Here is a 22,011-nt window from a genome sequence, read left to right as displayed (position 1 = left end):
CCTGGGCAGGCAGCACGGGCTCAGGGATCCTCCCGGGGTTTGACATTCACTCACGGTGTGCGAAGGCGGCCCTTCGGTCAGCCAGGAGCAGGACGGGGAGAGGCGCTCCAGAACCTGAAATCTCCCAGGGCCGCTGCTGGGGCACACGCACGCTCAGCGGGCTTCGTCCAGCCTGCTCCGCTCTTTTTTCTTTCTGTCTGTCTTTTTTGGTTGTTACTTCTTATGTAAATATCACAGTTCTTTTGTCGTCATCAAAGCCCTACATGCTTATGTGTCTTGTCTTGTTCGGACGTTTCTGAGCTGGTTAGACAGAACCCCGTGTCCCCAGATGAACTCAGGATTTCAAAACGATCTCCGGCCCTGATTGATCCCCAGTCCTTCCAGAACTGTGCTCCACACGCACAATCCCCGGGGACTGAAAAGCAACCCCAATGCCTGGGCCCCACCCCAGAGCCCCGGATTTAGTGGGACGAGAGTCTGCTCCCCCAGTGACTCCAGCACCAGGCCCGGGCAGGACCCACGGTTGCAGGGAAACTCACCGGGCAGGGCTGCCGACCAGCGAGAGGCAGGAAGGGCCCTTGGTTCTTACCAGGTGTGTGACTTCGGCAAAGGCTGCGAGCCCCCTGGGTCCTGGGTTCCCTGCGTGTGAGTCGGGAGAGCAGCCCTGCCTTCTGTGTCTCCCAGGACCATGGAGAACATCAGACGATTTCGAGGACGGGCTGAGAGCAGGCCGGCCTCCGGGAAATGCTCTGGCTCTTCCAAGGTCTGGCTCCTTGAGAAGGGCTCCGAGCCCGTGTGTAGCATGGGTCTGCCCTCCTGTGGGTTGTGCGACTGTGCGGAGGGTCCGCCAGGAGGTGGTGCGGGGGTCCTTCCACGGGCTTCTGCATGAGCAAGGCCTGGGCCCGGCGGGACACGGCGGGGACCGGGGAAGACGAGCCAATGTCGGCAATGTCCGCAGCGCAATGCCAGGAGGCCCAGAGGGTCTCGGAGGGGAGGCTCCACCCGGGTAGGAAAGAGGAGTTACAGCGCAGGAGTGAACGAGCTCCTGGTTCCACGCTGCCCGTGTGAGAATCCAACCTCCATCCAGGAGAAGGTGCCGGAGCCTCAGCTTCTCCATCAGTACAAAGGGCCTGAGCCACTCTGAGGACTCAATGAGACCATCCAGATCCTCTGCTCGCTTTTGACCTTGTGCTACCATGTCCGACACCACCGCTACGGAGGGCTGCTGACAGGTAGTGGGGACACCAGTCCTGTTGGACGTCCTATCCTCCCCCCTTTTCTGGGGGGACAACTGGGACTCAGGCTGAGTCACTCACCTGAGTTCACAGAATGTGCGAGTGGAGACGGAGCCAGAATTTGAACCCACGTCTGCCTCATCCCAGAGGCTGGTGTTCTCAGGAGCCTGGCTCCTCGAGAGAGCACTGTTTCCGAGCTCTTTGTAACTGGGACGGAGAGAGGGCCCTGGGCAGCTGGGGGCAGGGCTGGTGGCTGCTTGTCTGACAGAAGCCACTGTGTCCCCAGAGAGGAGCACTGGGGACACGTGCGGGGCAGGGGGCGTGGGGAAGCCCTGAGAAGCAGCCACAGGGGATGAGGCTTTGGGGTCTCCTGAGCCCCTCGTCTGTGCTCACACCCCGTGCCCTTTGCTGAATCCTGGATCCTCACACCCGGGCAGGGCTATCCCGGAGACAACATGGGACCTGCGGCAGACGAGATGACCACCAGGTGCTGGGTCCCGCTGCCGGGAGCCGAGAGGGTTGCAGAGCGTTGCAACAGACCGTAGGGTGAGGAGCACTTGCGCCCTGGCCGGCGGGGTGCTCCCCGCCACGGAGAGGCCCCGGAAGCATCCAGGCCTCACGCCGGCGCCAGGCCCGGGACCACAGCCTCTGCGGGGCTGAGCCCTCCGGGAGGAATGCGGCTCCCCAGGCCGGTTCGCAGCCTTCTCTGGGACCTCCAGGCTGCCACAGCTGTCGGGCCCGCAGCCAGACACCCGCACCGCCCTCTGTGTGGGCCTCCCGGCTCATCCCCTGATGAGACCGGAAAGGCAGCTCGAGGAGCAGAGAGAGCAGCGGGGGGCTGGGCCTGAGCCTCCAGCACCGGGACCCCAGCGCTGGGCGGGTGACCTGTCGTGTGCCTACAACAGCAACGGGGGTGACTGGCTGGCCAGGCGTAGGGTTTTTTTCTGGAAACCCTTCAGGGTCTCTCTTGCGGGGGATCCTCCCGGTGACGGCATCCAGCCCAGCCGTCTGTGGCTCTCCGAAGCTCTGAGCCTCACAAGCCTGGCTGCAGTGGGCTCTTGTCCGCACCCCGAGATCCCCTGGAAATGGGGATCTGGCCTCGCTTAGAGCTGCAGGCCGAGCGGCCCCGTTGCCATTAGAAGGGGAACGCGTGGCCCACGGTGGAGAACGGTGACCTCGCTCACAGCCGGTGCTCTGGAACGAAGGCCTGCGGAGCCCAGGGGTGTCCAGCCGTGTGGTCGCCGGGGGATCATCTTGTAGATTTTATTGATTTGAGAGAGAGAGAGAGCACACAAGCACACAAGAGCGGGGGGCAGGGGCCCAAGGAGAGGGAGAAGCAGAGAAGAAGCCTCCTCGGTGACTCGGGGCTCCATCCCAGGACCCTGGGATCACGACCTGAGCCCAAGGCAGACGCGTAACCGACTGAGCCCCCCAGGCGCCCTGGGGCGAACCGCTGCGAAGGCTGTGAGATGAGCGGCCGCCGCTCTTAATCATGCGGCGGGTTTGAAGACAGAAATGACAGGCTCAGGACATGCTAACAGAATCACAGAGCTCGTCTTTGTAGTCTGGGCTAATGAGACTCAAAACGGAGCAGAGAGGCGCCTGGCTGGCTCGGTCGGTTAAGCGTCCCACTCTTGATTTCCGCTCAGGTCGTGAGCTCAGAGTCCGGGAATCGAGCCCCGTGTGGGGCTCCGGACTCAGCAGGGAGTCCGCTTCTCTGCCTCTCCCTCCATCCCTCTGCCCCTCCCCCTGCTCACTCTCTAAAATGAATAAATAAATCTTTAAAAAAAAAAAAGTTTCACTTGCCATTTCATTATTAAAAAACAAAACAAAACTGAGCAGAGTCTGACTTTAAACACCAGGTGTATTTGTAGCCCCTCTGGGTCTTTTAAGGGAAAGTGCCAGAACCTTGGGGATTGTTGGGACTCTTTGGGAATGTTTGCTTTGCTGGGATCCCCAATCCCCCAGAGCCCACGAAGCAGCCCGTCCCTCCCAGCTGATAAAGCTCGACCTTTCTGTTTCCTCCTCACCCGCCAGCCGTGGCTGCCCATAGATGAGGGAGATCACCTTCCCCCACCGAAACCCCCAAGTTTGCCAATTCATTGACTCCCACACTCGGGGAATATAGGTGAGAGTGGATTTGAGAATATTAGACTGGGAAGAAGGAAACTGAATATTCGACTGGGCTGATTTCACGAGCGCAGCTGCTCTTAGCAAGAATCTGGAGTCTCTGGCTGAGCTGGAGCAATGCCGGGGGCCAGTCACGGGCAGGAACCTGGGCTCTGCGGGCCAAAGAGAAAGGAAGGGCGGCTTGCACGACCTCGGAGTGAAGAACCCGCACACGCCCGGAGAGTAACAGCGGGCGGATCTACGCAACCCCTCCCCACCCCTACTGTCCCCCTGCCGACAGCGTCCCTTTACCTGAGACCAGCTGTCAAGGTTATCACCGGCATCTTTTTTTTTTAAGGATTTAACCTGTTTATTAGAGAGGGAGAGAGCGTGGTGGGTGGATCAGGAGGGAGGGGAGGAGGGAGAGGGAGGAGAAGCGGGCTCCCCGCTGAGCAGAGAGCCCGACGCAGGGCTCGATCCCAGGACCCTGAGATCATGACCTGAGCCAAAGGCAGACACGCTTAACCCAGTGAGCCACCCAGGTGCCTCTCAGCGTCTTTGAAGACAGATGAAGTGACTATCCCCATCCTTCCCTGGGGCTTCCCGGACCAGCCAGGGTTTGCTGCCCCTGAGGCGGGCTCTGATTCAGAGAGAATGAAGGAATCCCTGAGAGGCCCGGGGCCATGCTTCTGAGATGGGCGGCGGGACCCAAGCGGCCTGCGGACATCTCCCACGGATCGCAGGATTCCCGGGTCCGAAACAGAAGAACAGCCGCTGAGGTCCTCCTTGACTCTACAACCGAAGAAACTTTCAGCCCAACAAGCAGAGCCCGGGCTCGATTCATCGTGGTGGAGCGTCACGGTGCTCAGCCACACTGCAGACCTCAGAGCCCCCGGGATTGCCGAGAGACGTTCCCCGAGGTAACACCGCAGGCATGAGCTCCACGGGTCAGGGCTGCAGAGGCCTCCCGAGCCATCTATGGCCATCGCGGGAACTCTGGGCTGGACGAAGAAGAACTGAGACGTTGCAGGGACAATCTGACGTTGATGCTGAGCTCTGACGACCCAGGACGAGTTAGTAGGGTCTCGTGACTGTAGCCCCCCAGTCCCGACACTGGTTTATGGGAGTCAGTGATAAAACACATTCTTGGATGCTTCCATCCATAGAAGCCTGTGGCGCCAAGACCCCGTGCCATGGGGGAGTTTCCCGACTGTGTGGCTGGAATCCCCACACCGGCTTCCCAGCTCGCAGAACGGGGACCGTCACAGTGGAAACCAGCTACGCAGGGGTCTCCAAAGCTCCCTCTCCTTATAAAAAGTATCAAAGCACTACCCCCCTCCCCGGGCTGACATCAGAGATATTGTGTTCACCATCAAGCCTCAAAGGATGGAGAGACCCTGGTCAAAAGCCTATCAGGGCTTTGCCGGGAACTACGGGTCCTGGAGAACGGCGGTGGAGTCACTGCAGCTTAATCGGGGGGTGGGGGGGCCCTACCTGCAGCTGTTGCTCTCCCCGGGGCCCCTTTGCTGGAGCAAATATGGGCAGTGGTCCCCCGTCCGGGCAGCGATGGATGTGGGAAGGGTCCCTGGGCAGCCTCCCATGCAGACGGCGTGGGGTTGTTTACCTGCAGGGTTCTGGGTCTCCAGGGCTGCTCTCCGGCTCCTTGCTACCATGTCGTCCACAGGGACGTGAACCCCTCATTGTTGCAGAAGACATCGGGCTGGACCATGACACGGATAGCGCCATGCCGCAGGCACCCGCCGAGCGGGAAGTTCTAGGTATCATCTCAACGCGTCTGGGAGACATCCGTGTACCCGAGGACAGGAGAACCCTCTGGCCCGAGCCAAGTTCCTGGGACTGTTGGGCATCTCCCCTGCCAAGTGAACTGTGTAGTCTACACTGAGAAAGAGGTGCAAAGCACAGTGAGTCCCTGCGGACTCGGGAGACAACAGACATGATGTCTCCGTGGGCTGCCTGGTCCCCTGTACTGAATGGCTATACCGCAGGCTCTCTGCTTCGTGGCGAGGGCAAGTGGAGGCTTTCTAGCTGATTCAGGGCTCTGTGCGGGTCACTGGGCCCCTGGTGACAGAGCGCGCAGAGCCAGCACGCCCTAGGGGTCTAGCCAGACCAGAAGGTGGTAGACCAGAGGACCCGGGTCAGCCCCGAGGGAGGGACCACAGCGCAGACTCCCAGCTCCAGGAGCAAAGCCACACTTTCCACAGCAAGTAACAGCCCTTCGTTTGAGAAACAGCCCCTAGGCTGAAAGTCAGCCATGGACGGTATCAAGTAACTGTGACCTTGAGCGAGGCATCTCGGGCTGGGTGTGGTCCGAGCCGTCCAGCCAGAGGCCGGCTGTGTCCTGCAGCCGCTAATCGCCAGGGCTCTTGTTCCCTCTGAAACCTGTAGGAGGAGTCCTGCCTTGCCTCTACCGGCTCCTGGTGGTTTGCTGGTGATCCCTGGCTTTCCTCAGCTTCTAGAAGCATCCATCACTCCAAGCTTGCCTGTGGTCATGTGATGTTCTCACCTTGTGGGCCTGTGTCTCTTGTCCTCCTCTTACAAGGACACCAGTCATATTGGATCATAGGCCTACCTACTCCTCATCTTAACTAACTACATCGGGAAGGACTGCGTTTCCAAGTAAGGTCGCGTTCTGAAGCACGGGAGGTTAGCACATCCGTATATCTTGGCGGGGAGGGCACACGTCTGAGTGTGCGTTAAGGATGGCTTGGCAGGACTCGCCCTAGGAGAGGCCTCCAGCACTGCTGACCCCTGCAGGCCTCACCCTGAAGGTGAGCGGCGGGCCTGACGGTGCTCATCCACGGCGTGAGACCAGACCCAGCCAAGCCTGTCTCCCTGGCTGTTACTCTGGGCACCAGAACCTAGCTGGGCTATTGGTCAACAGAACCCTCTCCGAACCATGCTTCTTGAAAGTTGCCTGTGCAGGGGATGGGCAGATGGGTGTTGAGCTGCCTGGAGCTCACTCCGTTGAAGAAAAAGGACACACGATGATGAGTACGAAATTGTGGGCTTTGGGAGCCTCCTGGAATATGACACGGTCAGGGGCCATCCTGGGAATCAGAGAAGCACAGGGGGACACCGTGGGGAGGAGACCCACAGGGGCATAGGGGACCCACCAGGGGGGCTCTGGGCAGCTGGTGACCAGCAGGAGTCACGGGGTGGGAGTGGGGCATCTGGCGTCCCGGGACAAGGGAGGGGACCCTGTGGAAGGAGCCGGACAGGGGGCTGCAGGGGAGAGCAGGATGGGGTCCAGACCCCGCATCTGGGGGAGCCAGCCTGCCAGGTGAGTGTAAGAGAAAATGAGTCTGGCAGGAGCGTCTTGAGTAAATTAAAGGGAACAGAAGCAGGGAAGCTGGGAGTTGGTGACGGATGTTCCTGGCGGTGCAGGGGTGGGCGGGGGGAGACGGCCAGCGCAGGTAAAGCCCACATAATGCAGGCTTTATATCACGGGAGGAGCAGGGCCTGGCAACCAGCCCCGGGGTTCAGGGCTGGAAAGGGAGGGTAGGAGGGAATTTGACCTGAGGGGATTGGTGGGGGGGGGCGGGGGCTGGGAATCTGCAGGAGGAGAAAGGGGGCGGGGGAGGGGGAGAAGAGTCCAGAAGAGGGAGGAGGGGGAGCCCGTGGGCACCGGGTGTGCGGAGATTCAGGCCCTGAGAATGAGCTGTGGGGAAGGAAGCGTGTCCTTCGCAGTTGGAGAACGGTCAGTAAGAAGCGGCCCAGGAGGGTGACCAGACAGCTTTTCTGTTGAAAGGAAGGTGAGTGGCCAGTCCTGCGCCAACCGGCCAGGGAATCTGTCTCTGAATCCAGTGACTCCGATTCCAGTACCAGGCCAGCCCGTCTCAGCAGGAAGAACCTGGGAAGAGCAGCCCTGCCCTCCCATTAATCAGGTGGGGAGACTGAGGCCTGGAGCAGGAACCAGAACTCAGCCTCTCTGGGCCCCACCCTGGCCCCCGGTGTCAGGCTGCGCAGCAGGACCCCCTGTATCTTGCCCCCGAGGCCCTGTACCAAGAGGAAATGAGAACCCATACACACACGGCTCAGGGAGAGAGCAGAGCCCAGCCCTCGGGAGTGGGGCTCTGGCCCCACCGTCTCCAAAGATCGAGAAATCACTCACCACCACGTTTTGCTTACTCAGGGTCTAATCTAAGATGTTTGAGATTTCCGTTGGCTTGCAGGTGCATGGCCCAAGTGTAGGGCTCGATCGTGAGGACCTGGCAGAGGGACGCTCTCCCTGCGAGTGGCCTCCGGTGACACAGAGCTGCTGTGTTCACTGTCCAATTGGCACAAGGCATAGTAGGGCCCCCTGGGGTTTGTCCCACACCTGAAAATCAGCACAGGGCAGAGAAGTACTCCTCCTCCCCATCCTCCTGCCCCGGCTGCCGCACCTGACCACGGCCTCGACACCAGCAGCTAATACACGTTTATAACATGAATCGTTTTTTACGATTACAAACGTAATCCATGCTTGTGAGGAACTGGGAGAATAGAGGAAAGTGAACGAAGACGACGGAAATCCTGAGCAGTCACAGGAGGTGTTTGGGGGTCTGGTTTTTTTTAGGCTTTTCTCAGTGTCTAAGTGTAATTTTCAAAGGTCATCAGAACTGGGTCATACCACCTGCTGTTTCATAGGCTGGTTTGTTTTTTTTTTTAACTGAGTATAATAGTCTGTGGGATCTCTCACATTGATAAACATTACCCAAAAGCAAAACATGAATCCACTTTATTCAAGCCTAAATTTTTAGAGAGGTTAAATTATCCATGCTGCCCGGCACACAGTAAATCCCAACTGGCAAATAAATACCTAAATAAAAATGCCACTTTGTCCCTCCGTTCCACAACATCTGCCTCGAGCTGGTCGGCCTCATGGGCGGACTTGGCCCAAGCAAGTCAGGCCTGAGAGATTTGGAGGCACTGACGTTGTAATGGAGAAAAGACCCTTCCAGAAGACAAGCCTGTTTTCTAGGTGAGATCTGGCTGTCCCCTGGCACGGTGAAGACACTGTTCTAAGATTCATGTACATTATCTATCGACCTACATGGCAGTCCGTCAGACAGTGCAATTAGCAGGGATGTCCTGTTTTCTCCCAATGTTCCTTCCCCTTCTTCCTGAGCATAAAGACCCTACTTTTGTCGGGACACATGGGTGCTGGAATAAAAACTACATTCCTCAGAATTCCTGGTTGCTGGGTGTGACCATGTGACAAATTCTATGTAAAGGCCTGTAAGCTAACGTGTTGGGTGTGACTCCAAGAAGTGCCCTTTAAAGAGAAGCATTTTAAGATTTTATCTATTTATTTGACAGAGAGATCACAAGTAGGCAGAGAAGCAGGTAGAGAGAGGGGGAAGCTGGCAGAGAGAGGGGGAAGCAGGCTCCCCACCGAGCAGAGAGCCAGACGTGGGGCCCGATCCCAGGACCCTGAGATCATGACCTGAGCCGAAGGCAAAGGCTTAAACCACTGAGCCATCCAGGTGCCCCAAGAGAGGCACTTTAAAGAGAGGCACTCCTTACTCCTTTTTGCTAGCTGGAAATAAGATGTAGTGGCTGGAGCTTGGCAGCCACATTGGTCCAGGGGGTGAGAGCTTCCGGCAAGAGTGGCAGAATAGCGAGAAAGAGGGGGACTATATCCCCGCAGATTGTGAGATCACCCTGTCAGCCCAAGACTGCTTACCTGTGGAACTTCACATGACAGAAGAATAAACTTTTATCTTATTAAAAAAAGATTAAAAAGCCTTGGCAGGACTGTTAGAGCCCTGGGCTCTTTCCATAGATAGCTCACTACTATTAGGGAAGATTGTTAACATTTATTGAGTGCCTACCACTTGCCAGATGTATTATATATCGTATTTAATTAAATGTAATGTAATTTAGCTTAATTTAATTTCCTCAACAACCCTGCAGTGTTAGTATTATTATCCCATCCTACAGATGAAGAAACTAAGGCTCAAAGAGGCTGAGAAACTGGTTAAGTCACACAGCTAGTAAATGATAGAGTGTGACTACCCAATTTGTGTCCTCCCGGCTCCCCCCACCCTCCCAGACTCTGCTGGGTTCCTTGGCTTGCACTTCCGACAAGATGAGCTCCCACCAGAGAAAGTTAAGCTGCTAAAGGTACTTTGTCTCATTTTTCTGCCAGCCTCACCGTTGAGCTGAAGTTCCAGAAACCACTCCATTTCCCAGGGGCGTGAAGGGAAACTTAAATCATGTTTTAATATCATAAATTATTTTCTTCACTTAAGGGGGGGGAAAAAGCCCGTCGTCAGCTATAATAAATCCAACTCAATTACACTTATTACCGTGATGACTGTTCATGCCACTCTAATTGGCTTCTCTTGGCGTTTTCATTAAGAACCTGCATCTTCAAAGGTTTATAACTCAGACACTTCTTTACTTGGAGCTGAAATTTGGCGTTAACAGCCAGATGGGGAACCCAGGCGCCACGAGAAGGAAGAAAGCCCAGCCCCCACCCCTGGAGCCAGTGCTCAGTGCTTCGGATGGTGCTAGAAGGTTCGCCGGGGGACTGGTCACTGCACAGTTGTCTCCACACAGACCTGAGTCGTCTTGGGATGGATCTCCGGGCTTGTCAGATGGTAGTGGGGCCACAGCCTGGCCAAGCCTGGGCTCCAGCAGGGATTCTGGAACTCATTTTGCTGTGAAACAACTCCCCAGGGACCCCCTTCCCCCAGGGGTTGTGGGGTTTACTGGAAGGAGGCCAGTACAAGAAGTCAGACCTGGGTCATGGTCCTCCTTGCTGTCCCACGGTTTGGGGCAAGGTGCTTGGCCTTCTGAGTGCCTCATCTTCAAAGTGGATAATAGTTACCATGAGGCTCAATGAGATCAACCGTGGAAAGCAGTTACGGAAAGTGCTAGATAGATGGGAGTCTCTATGATGCCCCCCTGCCCAGGACACCCGCTGACTCCTCTCTGAAGTAGAAAGCTCGGACAGGCTGGTTTTCTGGACCAGTGAGACTCAGACTCAAGTCACTTCTGCCTGTGTGTGTCAGGCCAGTGAGAGTCACAGCGTGCTCCTTTGGTGGATGGGCTCCTGGGTGGCTGAGGGGCTCCTGTGTGGCAGGGAGAAGGGTGCTTTCCTTAGACGGCCTTGGGTTCCAATCCTACCTGCTCCCCTTACTCTTCAGGTGACTGAGCAAGTCACTTAGCTTCCCTGAGCCCCGGCTGTCACTAATCTAGAAGGCAGGTAATAATTGTGTGAGGTACAGGCCGGCACAGGCCGGCCCTCCGCACAGCGGACTTATTGTTATTAGCATTGGTAACCTGGCACAATGCAGAGAAACTGGTGCGTGGAGGGGAGCTGGCTGGCCCTCGTGACTGCTGGTGAAGGAAAAATAAAAACTCTCCGGCTCAGAGGGACCAGGCCCGATCAAGGGTGGCTTTGGGGGAGCTCATCTGGAGACCTTTGCCTGGGGATCCCCCACTGGGACTCGCAGCTCTCCCCTCGGCTGGCCCCACCTGCTGCATTCCCGCCACTCATCTGCCTCAGTTTACTCCCTGCAGGAAGACAGAGCCAGCTTTGATTCAAGGGGTGTGCAGGGACAGGGAGAGGGGGTGGCCCCTAAAGAAGGGCCAAGGAAATGTCTAGGAAGGGCTCCTTCATGTAACCGTGATGCAGGGTGGCTGTGGGAACAGGGAAGCTTGAACTCATTCTTGGCTCCCGCTCTGGCCCCATCCCCCTGCCCTGGGGCGTCTCTCCGTGTGACTGTCTCTCCTACATGCTGACACCCGACCATCGGTAACTGTACACTGGAGTGTGAGACCTGGACTCAGCCACTCTCTTGTCGGCTGGAGCCGCTATCTGGGCCTCAGTTTCCTCATCTGCAAAATGGGGTAACAGTGCATACGTGGCAGGGTTGTGGTCAAGGTTAGATGAGACAGTGCATTCCGGGCGCCGCACGGGGCCCAGCATGCAGCAGGCTTCCAACAAACAGGGCAGAAGCAACAAGTCAGGAGCCTCCCGGGCCCCTGGTGACCACCCAGTCCCGCCCCGTCATCTAACACACCCACGGTCCAGGCATCTGGGGGTGCGGGCAGAAGCCTGCAGCTTGCCCCCCGCACCCCTCCCCCCAGGCCGGCTACACGCACCCCTCCCCATCAGTCTCTCTGCCTCCAGCCTCTCCCTTTCCCGTCCCTTCTATGGCCCCCTGCCTGGGCCGCCCTCCTAAAGTCTCTCCATTCAGAAGTGCTCAATAGTACTACTGTACGAGTCCACGGACATGACATTCTGGAAAAGGCGGAACTGTGGAGACAGTAAAAAGTTCAGTGGGTGCCCAGGGGAGGGACAAAGGCACAGAGGGGTTTTAGGAAGGGAGTACTCTGCGTGATGCCGTCATGGGGCAAACACGACATCACACACTTGTCCAGGCGCCTAGAAGGTGCCACAGCGAGAGCGACTCTGGCCTGTGCCATCCGAGTAGTGGTGCGTCTACCCGAGCCCGGCAGTTGTAGCAACCGCACCGCGGTGCGTGCGGCGGTAGCACTGGGAAAGATCGGAGGGAGGCGAGGGGGAGTATGGGAATTGTAGTTTTTGCACAGTTTTCCATACACCTAAGTCCACTCCAAAAAACCCCCACCCTATTGCATTTTTTTTTAAGCCTCAGTTGTAAACCTCTCGATTTCAACCCCTCAGTTTGGCACTGAGGCCTTCTAGGAATGGACTTCACCTCCATCCCGGTCTCCCACTCCAGACAGGGACACCCTCTCGCAGGAGGGGGCTGTCTGGCATACCCAGAGCCCCGGGCCCCTGCTCTACCTGCGGGCCAGAGGCCAGCCTGCGCGGGATCAGCACGCTGGAACCTCCCCGGCTCGGCGGGGGCGGGGGGTGGGGGGGTTTCTCACAACCACCCAGCAGCACCTCGGGCTCATCTGAGCAGCTTGGCCTCCCCCTGAACCCCCGTGTGCAGTGTTGGGTGACAGTCTCCGGGTGCCGAGGGGCGCTGCAGGGAGGGGCCGTCATCACGGCTGCGCTGGGTCCCATGTCCCCAAGGGCAGGAAGCCCAGGGCGGCACGAGGGCATGGTGGCTGGTCACCCGGTCCACCCCACGCCAGCAGTTCTAAATGTCCTGTTCGTGATTCCCTGGAGCCTCACGACGACCCAAATTTACTCCCCGCCCCATCCCCCCGCCCCCAGGTTTCAGACAGGAGGTGTGGTCAGCTGAGTAGTGGCCCCTGGAGGCCTGCACGTCCTAACCCCCAGAGTGTCGCTTATGTGTCCTCAGGGCGGTGCGGATGGGACAAGGCAGAGGCTCCGGAGAAGAGGGGAGGCCCCAGTGCGACCGCCACGGGCCCTCCAGGGAGCAGAGTGGGAGGGACAGCACGGACCAGCTCCTCCCGCCGCGGAAGTGAGCAGCTCTGAGCTCGCCCAGCTTCAGCCCCAAGACGCTCAGCTCAAAGTTCTGGCCTCCAGAGCTGGAAGAATACATCAGGTTACAAGCCACCAAGTCATGACTTGTTCCAGCAGCAACAAGGAAGCTAATCCAAAGGGGAAGCGACTCACCCAGGACCACAAAGCCCCCCCGCCCCCCCGGCGGTGGGATCAGGCCTGCGTCCCCCTGACCTGGGTGTGGGTGGACCTCTGCCACCCGCGCAGTAAGGCCCAGGGACCGCAGCAGGCCAGAGGTGCGCCCCACAGCCTGGGCGGGCTGGACTTGACGGGATGGGCCACTGCGAGGTTGTCCTGGCCACTTCCATGGGGGTCCGTCCCTTCCAGCTTGGCACCTGTGACCTTGACCTCAGTGTCAGCGCATTTGGCCACCGCATTGACCTCCTTCCCTCTGCCGGCCTCACACCCACCCCTCCTCCCTAACGCCAGGCCAGACCCCCTCCCTCTCCTTTCCCCCTCTCCCCTGCATGTCTGTGCCCCTCCCCTCTGCCCGCTGCCCCGCTCTCCCCCTGCCTGCCGGACTCTGTGGGCCCGAAGCCCCCTGCCCAGTTCATCGGCAGGCTCTGGCCTTGCCGCCCGCTTCCCACACCCCTTCCTCCCCGTCCCTTGGCCCCTCCAGAGCACTGACACCCACTGCTGGGGGCGGAGGCCCACTAGCTCACTCATGACTCGTTTCTTCACTGGTTCTTCATTCGACAAACTTCCGCCAAACCCCTACAGGTGCCAGGCCGCATCTGGGTGCTGGGGACACATCACGAACCAGATAGAAAACTCCTTGCCTTGGTGGGCTCCATTCCAGGGGACAGGCCCCCATAAAATACTGTAGGCCCCTCCGGCCAAAGGTCAGGATGGGATTGGCAACAATGCCGCCCCCGCCCCCCACTGGGCATTCGGTGTGGGAGGGGGATCATAAACATGGGAGATGGAGGACCCGCCGAGGGGAAGGCATGGAGCCAGTGGAACTGGGGGGCTCGGGGTGCCGCCAGGTTCTAGGCCCGGCTCCTGGGTCCCCAGATGCAGGCCGGCTACTGCCGGGACATCACAGAGCTCATGGTGCCCAGTGGGAAATAGGCAGGAGGTCCCTTCCCTCCACCTTCCAGGCCGCAGCCGCCGAGGTAGCCACAGTGAGTGTGGGCGAGGCCATCTGCAGGGTCCCCGTCCTGAGTCCCCAGAACCCCACGGGGAAGGGCGGGGCTGGGGCCGGGGGAGACAGATCCATCCCTGGCACTTTTGTACGGATCACGGACGTCTGAGAGCTGCTCCGAGAGGGGCAAGAGCACACCAGACACCGCCCCCCCGCCCCGGCTCCATCTTGGGTCATCACCTGCTCCTCCCAGTCTGGCTCCTAAATTTGGGGGGTGAGAGCTCTCCCCCCCGCCTTTCTCACCTCCGGCTCCTCTTATCCAGGTAATTGCAACAGCCTCGACTCAGACTTCCTGCCTGTGCCGCCCCCACACCACTGCGCGGGGGGCCTGCCCACATCACAAACACAGCAGCGTGGACCCCTCTGGAATGCCCCCTTGGCCCCAGTGCCCCAGCGCCACCGAGACAAAGCCCCTGCTCCTTCTCGGGGTGTGTGCAGCTGCCTGATGGGGGGTCCTGTCTGTCCCTCAGCCTCGGCTCTGGCCTCCCCCCAACAAGAACCCTTGCTCCTGGCTGCACCTCTCCGTCGCTGTTCTTGCACCTTGACCTTGGTTCAAGCAGCCCCTTGGTGCCAGGTTCTTCACCTCCCAGCCCCTGCTCAGCTCACACCTACACCGCTTGAAAGACTTGGGCTGGATGGGGCCCTCCAGCAGGGCCGGAGCTCCCCGCCCTCCCCTTCCTGGGTGTTGCCGAGGTGTGCCCTTTGAACAGGAAGCAGGGTGTGGTGCAGTCTTGACCTGGGACCTTGACTGGGTACCTTGACTGGGGCAGGCACCTGTGGCACCACACAGGAGGGCCTGGGTGAACCTTGCTCTCCTCAGCTCCGCCGAGCACCCACGGCAGGTCAGGCATTGTGGGGTGCTGGGTTCAAACTCTCACTAGAGAGTTTGACTGACATGCAGAACAGCCCAAAGAGCTGGGTAACCCCTGAAATCCCAAGACTGCTCGTGGCTGTCCTGGTCTCCAGCCTCCCCTTCTCCAGCCCTCCCTTCTCTTGGCTCCCAGATGGCTGTTTCCAAACAGGGAACACCCACCTGACCCGGAGAGTCTATGAGGAACTGATGTCAAAACTGAGATCTGAAGACTTGGCAGAAGTTTCTAAATCAGGCTGTGGCTGGGAGATAACGTTTCTGGCAGAGCAGCATGTGCAAAGGTCCTGGGTCCCCCGAAGTGTATGAAACTTAAGAGAAATAACAAGAAAAATGTGGCTAGCTCAGAAAAAGCCTGCTCTTCCTTTCCAGAATATCCCTGCAGGGATGGATTTCTGCCTTTCCACACCCTCCCCCTGCAACTCACCCACTCCAGGAAGCCCTGTCTGTCACTCACCAGACTGAAGATCAGAGATCTTTTGCCCCTGGTGGGAATATAGAAACGGGAGGCCCTTGCAGTATATTTCCCCAGTGGGCTCCAGATTTAGGTCTCCAAGGATAGGACCAGCCATAAATCCTGCTAAAACCAGGCCAGGTCCTCCTTTATCTACCCAGAAGAGGAAGACAGCTACTGATGCCTACCGACCTCAGCTTCGAAGTACAACAGGTGCGCCCTATCTGATGTTTCTGTGCGGAGAGAAAATGCTTGGGTGTAACTTGCCAGAGGGACTGTGAAAAGTGGGAAGCTCCTCCGTTCCAGTTTCACTGTCTACTCCCCTTTCTGGCACTGAGAAGGCAAAGCCTGATGGGTTTGGTCACCCCGAGGCCTGGCCTGGAGACTGCCTGCTTTCTCTACTTTGACAAGATCTGGACTCCCTGCCCTCCCTTGCCTTCTTCTGCATCCATCTGGATGCTTTTTCAAGGGCAGTCATCTCTCCCAGGCATTTGGGGGATTTAAAAACAACAACTGATTAGGAGAACTGTCCTCCTGCTGAGAAGCCCACTTCTGGAGGCTCCCCTACACGGCGGGCTCTCAGCTCCGTGGCTTGGCTTTGTGCTGCTTTACTGGAAGGGGGGCAGTGAGCACAGTGAGCGCCGAGCATGGCGGGCCCTAGATTGCCTCTCTAACACGGTCTTGGCTGTCTTCAGAGCAGGAGTGTGTGGAGTCCAAGGGGAGGACCAAGACTGGTTTAATCATGACAAGCTGATTCCTTTTGCTGGATACTTGGTTTCCTAGGGTTCCTCATAGCTAGGACTAGTCATGAGACCACATATTGGACAGTGAGATGCCAGGGAGGGGTCTACTGGGGAAGCTTTGGTTTTCCTGATAAAACAGACAGATGGGACTCTAACTCCTTCCTCTTTTCTTGCCCTCAACCAGGGTATGATGTCTTGAGTTATGGCAGCCATTTTGTAACAATGAGATGATCAACATGAAGAAAAGTCAACACATATGAGGGGACGTGTAGAAAGAGTCTGGACTGCACACCCCCCCCCCCCTGCATTCTTGAGCATCTGAGTCAACGTTCCCAGTTGTCTACCTTTAGGCTTCTATTATATAAGAAAAATAAGCCCCTGTCTCTTAGGTCTCTACTATTTGTAGTTGAAAGCATTCCTACCTGATTCATCTTGTACCTCTAATAACCCTAAAATTCTCTAAAGTTGGTTCTGTAGCATTTAGAGTTCCAGAGTCTTTCATACAAGAAAATACCATGTCTGGTGCCATCAGTTTCATTTCAAGGAGCCTTGTCTCCTTTCATAATTTTCTGAGATTTAGCACACTTCCATGGATTCATCACTATGCTTAGAAGAAGAAAATTAACCTCAGATTCAAAATCAAAGCCCAGGGCCCATGTAAGGTGGCGACACTACTAGAAGCCCTTGAACCCGTTATGCTAGAACTCTAAAGGGACACACACCCAGGATTAGTGCAGACCAGAAGTCTATCTTCCCTTCTCCCACCACTGTACAGACTACAACGAACAGTTTCTTGGCACTGAGGAGATTGGGGGGGGGGGAATCTCAGCTCTGGGAAGTTTTGACCCCATATTAACCCTTGCAGAGATGGGTGGCCCAAATACACACTACCTGAAGCATCCAAAAAACTTAAAGAAGCAGGTGTACATTACGGTAATTCAGGAGTGGAAGTGTTCCTAGTCCATGGCAGAAGCAAGGACAGATCCTTTCTAGAAGAAGTCACATTCATCCCATCCTCAAAAAATTCCGACTAAGCAATTTTTCAAGGGTAGTAAGCACACTCAGTAAAATATAAAAAGCCCAAAGGGAAATAAGGCAACAAGAGCAAGAAAAAGCAGGGGGAAAAATAGATAGCTAAACTGACACCCAAATGCTTCATATATTGAAATAATAAGAAGCAACCATAAAGCTGTTTGGTATGCTAAAAGAAATAAAATACAAACTTAAAAATATCTGCAGGAAACAGAACTATAAAAAAGTGACCTGGCAGATTATTTTTAAAGAATCAAACAAATGTTTTTTTTTAATGGAAATGAAAGCTACAATAAATGGAATTTGAAATTCAGTAAGTGGATTTCATAGATTAAATATAGACAAAGAGAGAATCAGTGAACTGGAATACAGGTCAGAAGAAATCATCAAAAGATAGAGCAGAAAAATCAAAAGACGAAAACCATGAAAAAGAGGTTCAGGGATGGGCAGGGGAGAATGTCCAAAAACATTCAGTTGCAATTCCAAAAGGAAGAGCAAGAGCGAATGGGGTCAGACTATTATTTGAAAAGATAATGTTTCAGAACTTTCCAGAACTGATGAAAGAGGTCGATTCATAGATTTGAGGAGCCCAACACATGCCAAAGAGGAACACTCAAAAGTGAAAAGGATGTTCAGACTCTGAGGGCTCATCACAGCCCTGTCTCTTATGGGCCGGGTAGACTGGTGACATGTCCCAAGGGTGGATTTATTCAGCCCATCCTGGAACTCGGAGCTCCTGCAGGGGCATGAACAAAGCAAGTTCAAGTGTGATAACTGTCTCTTCAAAGTCCATTCCTTCTTTCCTCGCCTAGGGCTGCAGAGGGCCAATATCAGAATTACAGCTGAGGTGCCAGTATGTCCTGACCCTCCTTCTGTTTGTTATGTATAGCCCAAGAGAGATGAAGGAAAAGATGGGAACCCCATTCCTTGGCTGGATTAACTTATAATTGAGAAGTCTAGCATAAATTCCTTGTTGACCCCACCTGGCCCTTACCTTAGTCTCCATGCCCACTTTTGTAGTGCCGTGCACTTAGGATTTGAGAGCAAATGCTCTGGGATCTATTGTCTAGCAAAACTCTTAGAGAAAAGTTCAATCCTGTAAATTTTGGAATATCAAAGCTTACATCTCATTTTCAGGTAGAAAAACTGAGGCCAGAGAAGGTCAGGAACCCACAAGGGAGGTCTGAGGTAAAGTCAACCTGGGCCAGGGTCTCCTGATGTGTGGTTCAGGGTACTCTCTGCCATTTGCCTGCCCACTTCTTGATGCATAGGGAGGCAGGCTATTTCATTCTTAAGGATGGCTTTCCACAAGTGGTCATGACAGCGTGTAACAGAGTGAGTGATAAAGAAGATTCCAAGCTTCCCCAAGGGTGACAAGGAAGCATAGATACGCGCGCACCCCAACTCCAAACAGCCCAGTTACATAACCGCGACAGCGAATGCTGAATCACTGCCGTGTAATGGAAAAATCAGATTGGCCACTAGGAAAAGTAAAAGGATCACTGTGGTGAGTCACGGGGCCCACCCTCACGTTGAGTCTCCGAAACGCTACACCTACCGGTTGATTCAGAGTCTGGGCTTTGTCTTCCTTTCTTCCACATCAATGTTTCAGATATTTCACAATGGAGCTTTCCAAGTGATGCGAATTTCTAAAGAGGGCTGGGCCAAAGCCCCACACGTTGTCTCTGGACTGTTCTAATGGGTGGGCTCTGCACCTACCCCCAGCCGAGATGACGGCTTAAAATGGAATAGGAACTAATACTAGTGAGTGCTTACCGTATTCCAAAAAGACACTTGAACTCCTGAAATTCATTATACTGATTCATCCTCATTACACCTCTATGAGATCGGCACTGTCCCCATTTCACAGATAAAAGAGCTGAGGCTAAGAAGGATTAAGAACATGCCCAGAGTCTCACAGTTAGCAGGAAATGACAGAGGAAAGAATCATCCCAGGAAAATCCATCCTAAGTCCTACCCATTTTCGACCAGAATAGAAGACCTCCTAGGATTTTGTGACCTAAGAGAAAGGCAGACACCCAGGTGGTGGTTGTCATGAGGGGGAGAGAAGAGAGTGAATGGAGAGGGCCCCACTCTCCTGGTGCCTATGGTGACTGTGCAGTAGGTCTGATTTCTCCCTTTTTAGGAGATTGTAAGAGTTGAAGCGAAGTGGGACAAGAAAGACAAACGCAGCCCTTGGAATAGGCCTTTCTGTTCAATGGAGGGCAAGGTTTAAATTTCTCTGTTACTCCCTTGGTAGCCCATGTGGAAAGTTCTGGAAGGCAACCTTTTACTCAACACTGATGAGGAGCACTGACCCATACTGCGTAGTGGAAACTCACCCAGAATAACATTTTCCAAAGCAGCTGTTCACATGATAGGCTGGGTGTGGAGAATGCCTCTCCCGCAGGAAGTTCCAGCTGAGCACAAGTAAACATGCTATTTTGATGGCCTGAAGAGTAATTCACTTATTTATATACATTACTGGTGTGACCCATGTCCCCAGCCACTTCTCCTTGTTATATTAAAATGAGTCAGCTGAGCCATTGCCTAGAGCTTCAGGTACTTAGTTCAAAAGGACCAGACACTCTGCCTCCAGTTGTAGAGAAGCTGACTCAGTTTCCCTCTGCAGTGGTTTCATTGTGGACAGGAAAGATCATTGCCACGCACAGGTCCATCTCGGTGTCTTCCCCATTGGTCTCAAGGACATCCCGACTGGCCTGGAGGCGGGTCCTTGGGGTACCATCAAGGAGGCGTGGTCTCTGCCTGCATCAGCTCCACTCTAGCTGCCCCTGGACAATCCCTCAGCTGTGTGACAGACCGAGGGTGCTTGTGCCCAAGCTCACCTGCGCCCTCTGGGTCCCAGCCCTTAGTACACAGAACCTCTATCCTGGGGGGCAGCAGCCAGGCCAGTCGTGTGTGTGTTCTGGTCGGAGGCCTGGGGGGAGCTCACCAGCTCCTACCCCGTCACATACTCCAAAGTCACCTCCCTCCTGGGACCTTGTCTCTCCCACCCCAGAGGTTCTGATGATGCCGAACCTTACTGGCCTCACTCCACATACTTACAGAATCAATTCCAGGTGGACTGGAGACCTAACTGTGAAAGGAGAAACAACAAAGCCTCTAGAAGAGAAAATAGGAGCAAATCCTCGTGGTCTTGGGGTGAGAAAAGTGTTCTTAAACTAAACACCAAAAGCGCTAACCATAAAGGAAGAGACTAGAAAGTCAGACTTGACTAAAATCGAGAACTTTCGGTCATCAGTGAAGACGTCATCATCATGAAGAGAGTGGAAAGGTCAGCCACAGACTAGGAGTGACCTGCCATACATATTTGTGACAAAGGACGTGTACCAGGAACATGTTTTTAAATATTTTCACGAACCGCTAATAATCAGACAGGCCAACAGAAAAATGGGCAAACAACTTGAACAGGCTCTTCACCAAAGATGAAACCCAAAGGCCAGGAAGCAAAGGAAGCAAAGGAAATTGTAGTCTCCTTCATCCACCACTGGGGTCGGCACCTGGAACTGTCATCACGGCTGCTGGGAGGTGAAAATGAGGACAATTGTTTCGGGAAGCTGCTCAGCCCCCTCGACTGGACCTGAACAGAAGCTCCCTGCCAGTCCCCACGCCCACCAACGGCCATGTACACACACGTGCACAGACGTGTGTGAGGGACTACTCACGGGAAATCGATCAGTCTCCCAGAACTGAGGTAATGGAATAGGACATGGCCAAGGCCATGGTGCTGATTCTCTGAGCAGCCTGTGTAGACGCCAGCCGGCCGCTGAGCTACGGAGAGCACGCTGCAGGCTTCCATCCATGAACTTCCAAAACAGGACAGAGGAGGGTCTGCGGTGGAAGAAGTCAGAAAACAGGTTACCCTTGGGTGGGGGCTTTAGTGACTGCAAGGAGCACAAGGTGTGGCTTCTGGAATATTCTGTCTCTTGCGCTGGGCGCCGAGGTCAGCTTGTGAGAATTCACCGAGCTGTCCACTTAGAATGTGTGTGCTTTTCTGAGGCAGGTTCTAATCAATGAAAATTTTTCTTCAACAATGTGAAAGGAAAGAGGTCAAGGTGTCTCGCTCTTTTCCTCCAGGAAGTGGCTCCTCCTGTTTGTGAATTTACCCACCTCTGCCATGACCCTTGAACTCTGTGTTTCAAGGATCACATCCAGGAAGGGACTGCGACTCTTCCGTGCCTGTAACCGGCTCCGGGACCTCTGCCAGAATGCAGGGCACCAGCTGCGCTTTTCCTGCTGGAGAAGCCTCTGGCAATCGTGCCACGACAGCTTCTCTCACCAAAGCAAACAAGTAAGCTTTGCTTCACATCCTGCCACACACACACACACACACACACACACATGCACACCCACTCTCTGTTTCTCTGATTATGCAAGAGCCACAGGTCCATTGTCGAACATCTAGAAAACACAGAAGAGAATAAGGAGAAAAGGAAAGTCATCCACGATCCTTTTTTCCCCAAACAAAAAAGAACTTCTCATTTTGACATGTTTTCTTCCAGTCTTTCTTTGCACATGTATATACGAATACATTTATTTCACAGCTTTCTTGAGGTATAATTTACACACAACGGAAGTCATCTGCTTTAAGGGCACAGTTCCACACCTTCCAGTAAAGTCACACAATTATGCAATCACCACCACAACCCAGCCGAAGGACACTTCCCCCAGCTCCAAGGATCCCTCGAGCCCGTCTGCTCTCCCTCCCTGTCCCCCTCCCATCCCCAGGCAGCTGCGATCTGCTTGCGGCAAATTTGTCCTTTCTGGACATCTCATATAAATGGAATCATGCAACAGGAAGTCTTCCTCACCTGGTCTGTCGCATTTTCCGTAATTATTCTGAGGGGCGTCGCGCTGTGGCACAAACCAGCCATTTGTTTCTTTTTACTGCTGAGTATCACCCCGTGTGGGGAGATGCTGTATTTTGTTTATCCATTTATTAGTTGAAGAGCATTTGGATTTTCTCCATTTTGGCCACGAGTAATGCTGCTGT

At 55.1% G+C, this 22,011-nt stretch overlaps 1 long non-coding RNA gene across 1 annotated transcript; it reads right to left on the bottom strand.

Annotated features, from left to right (window-relative positions):
* Positions 1-13,338: 13,338 nt before the first annotated feature.
* LOC123925504 lies at positions 13,339-21,265 on the bottom strand. Its single transcript, XR_006815030.1, has 4 exons — positions 21,129-21,265; positions 20,684-20,849; positions 14,934-15,079; positions 13,339-13,497 (listed from the first exon to the last, which is right to left on the bottom strand). It is a non-coding gene; the product is annotated as an uncharacterized LOC123925504 (long non-coding RNA).
* Positions 21,266-22,011: the final 746 nt, after the last annotated feature.

Source organism: Meles meles, chromosome 15 (genome assembly GCF_922984935.1).
Source record: "Meles meles chromosome 15, mMelMel3.1 paternal haplotype, whole genome shotgun sequence".
Lineage (NCBI taxonomy): Eukaryota > Metazoa > Chordata > Mammalia > Carnivora > Mustelidae > Meles > Meles meles.
Note: the sequence above shows the minus strand (reverse complement) of the source record. Positions and strands in the feature narration are given on the sequence as shown.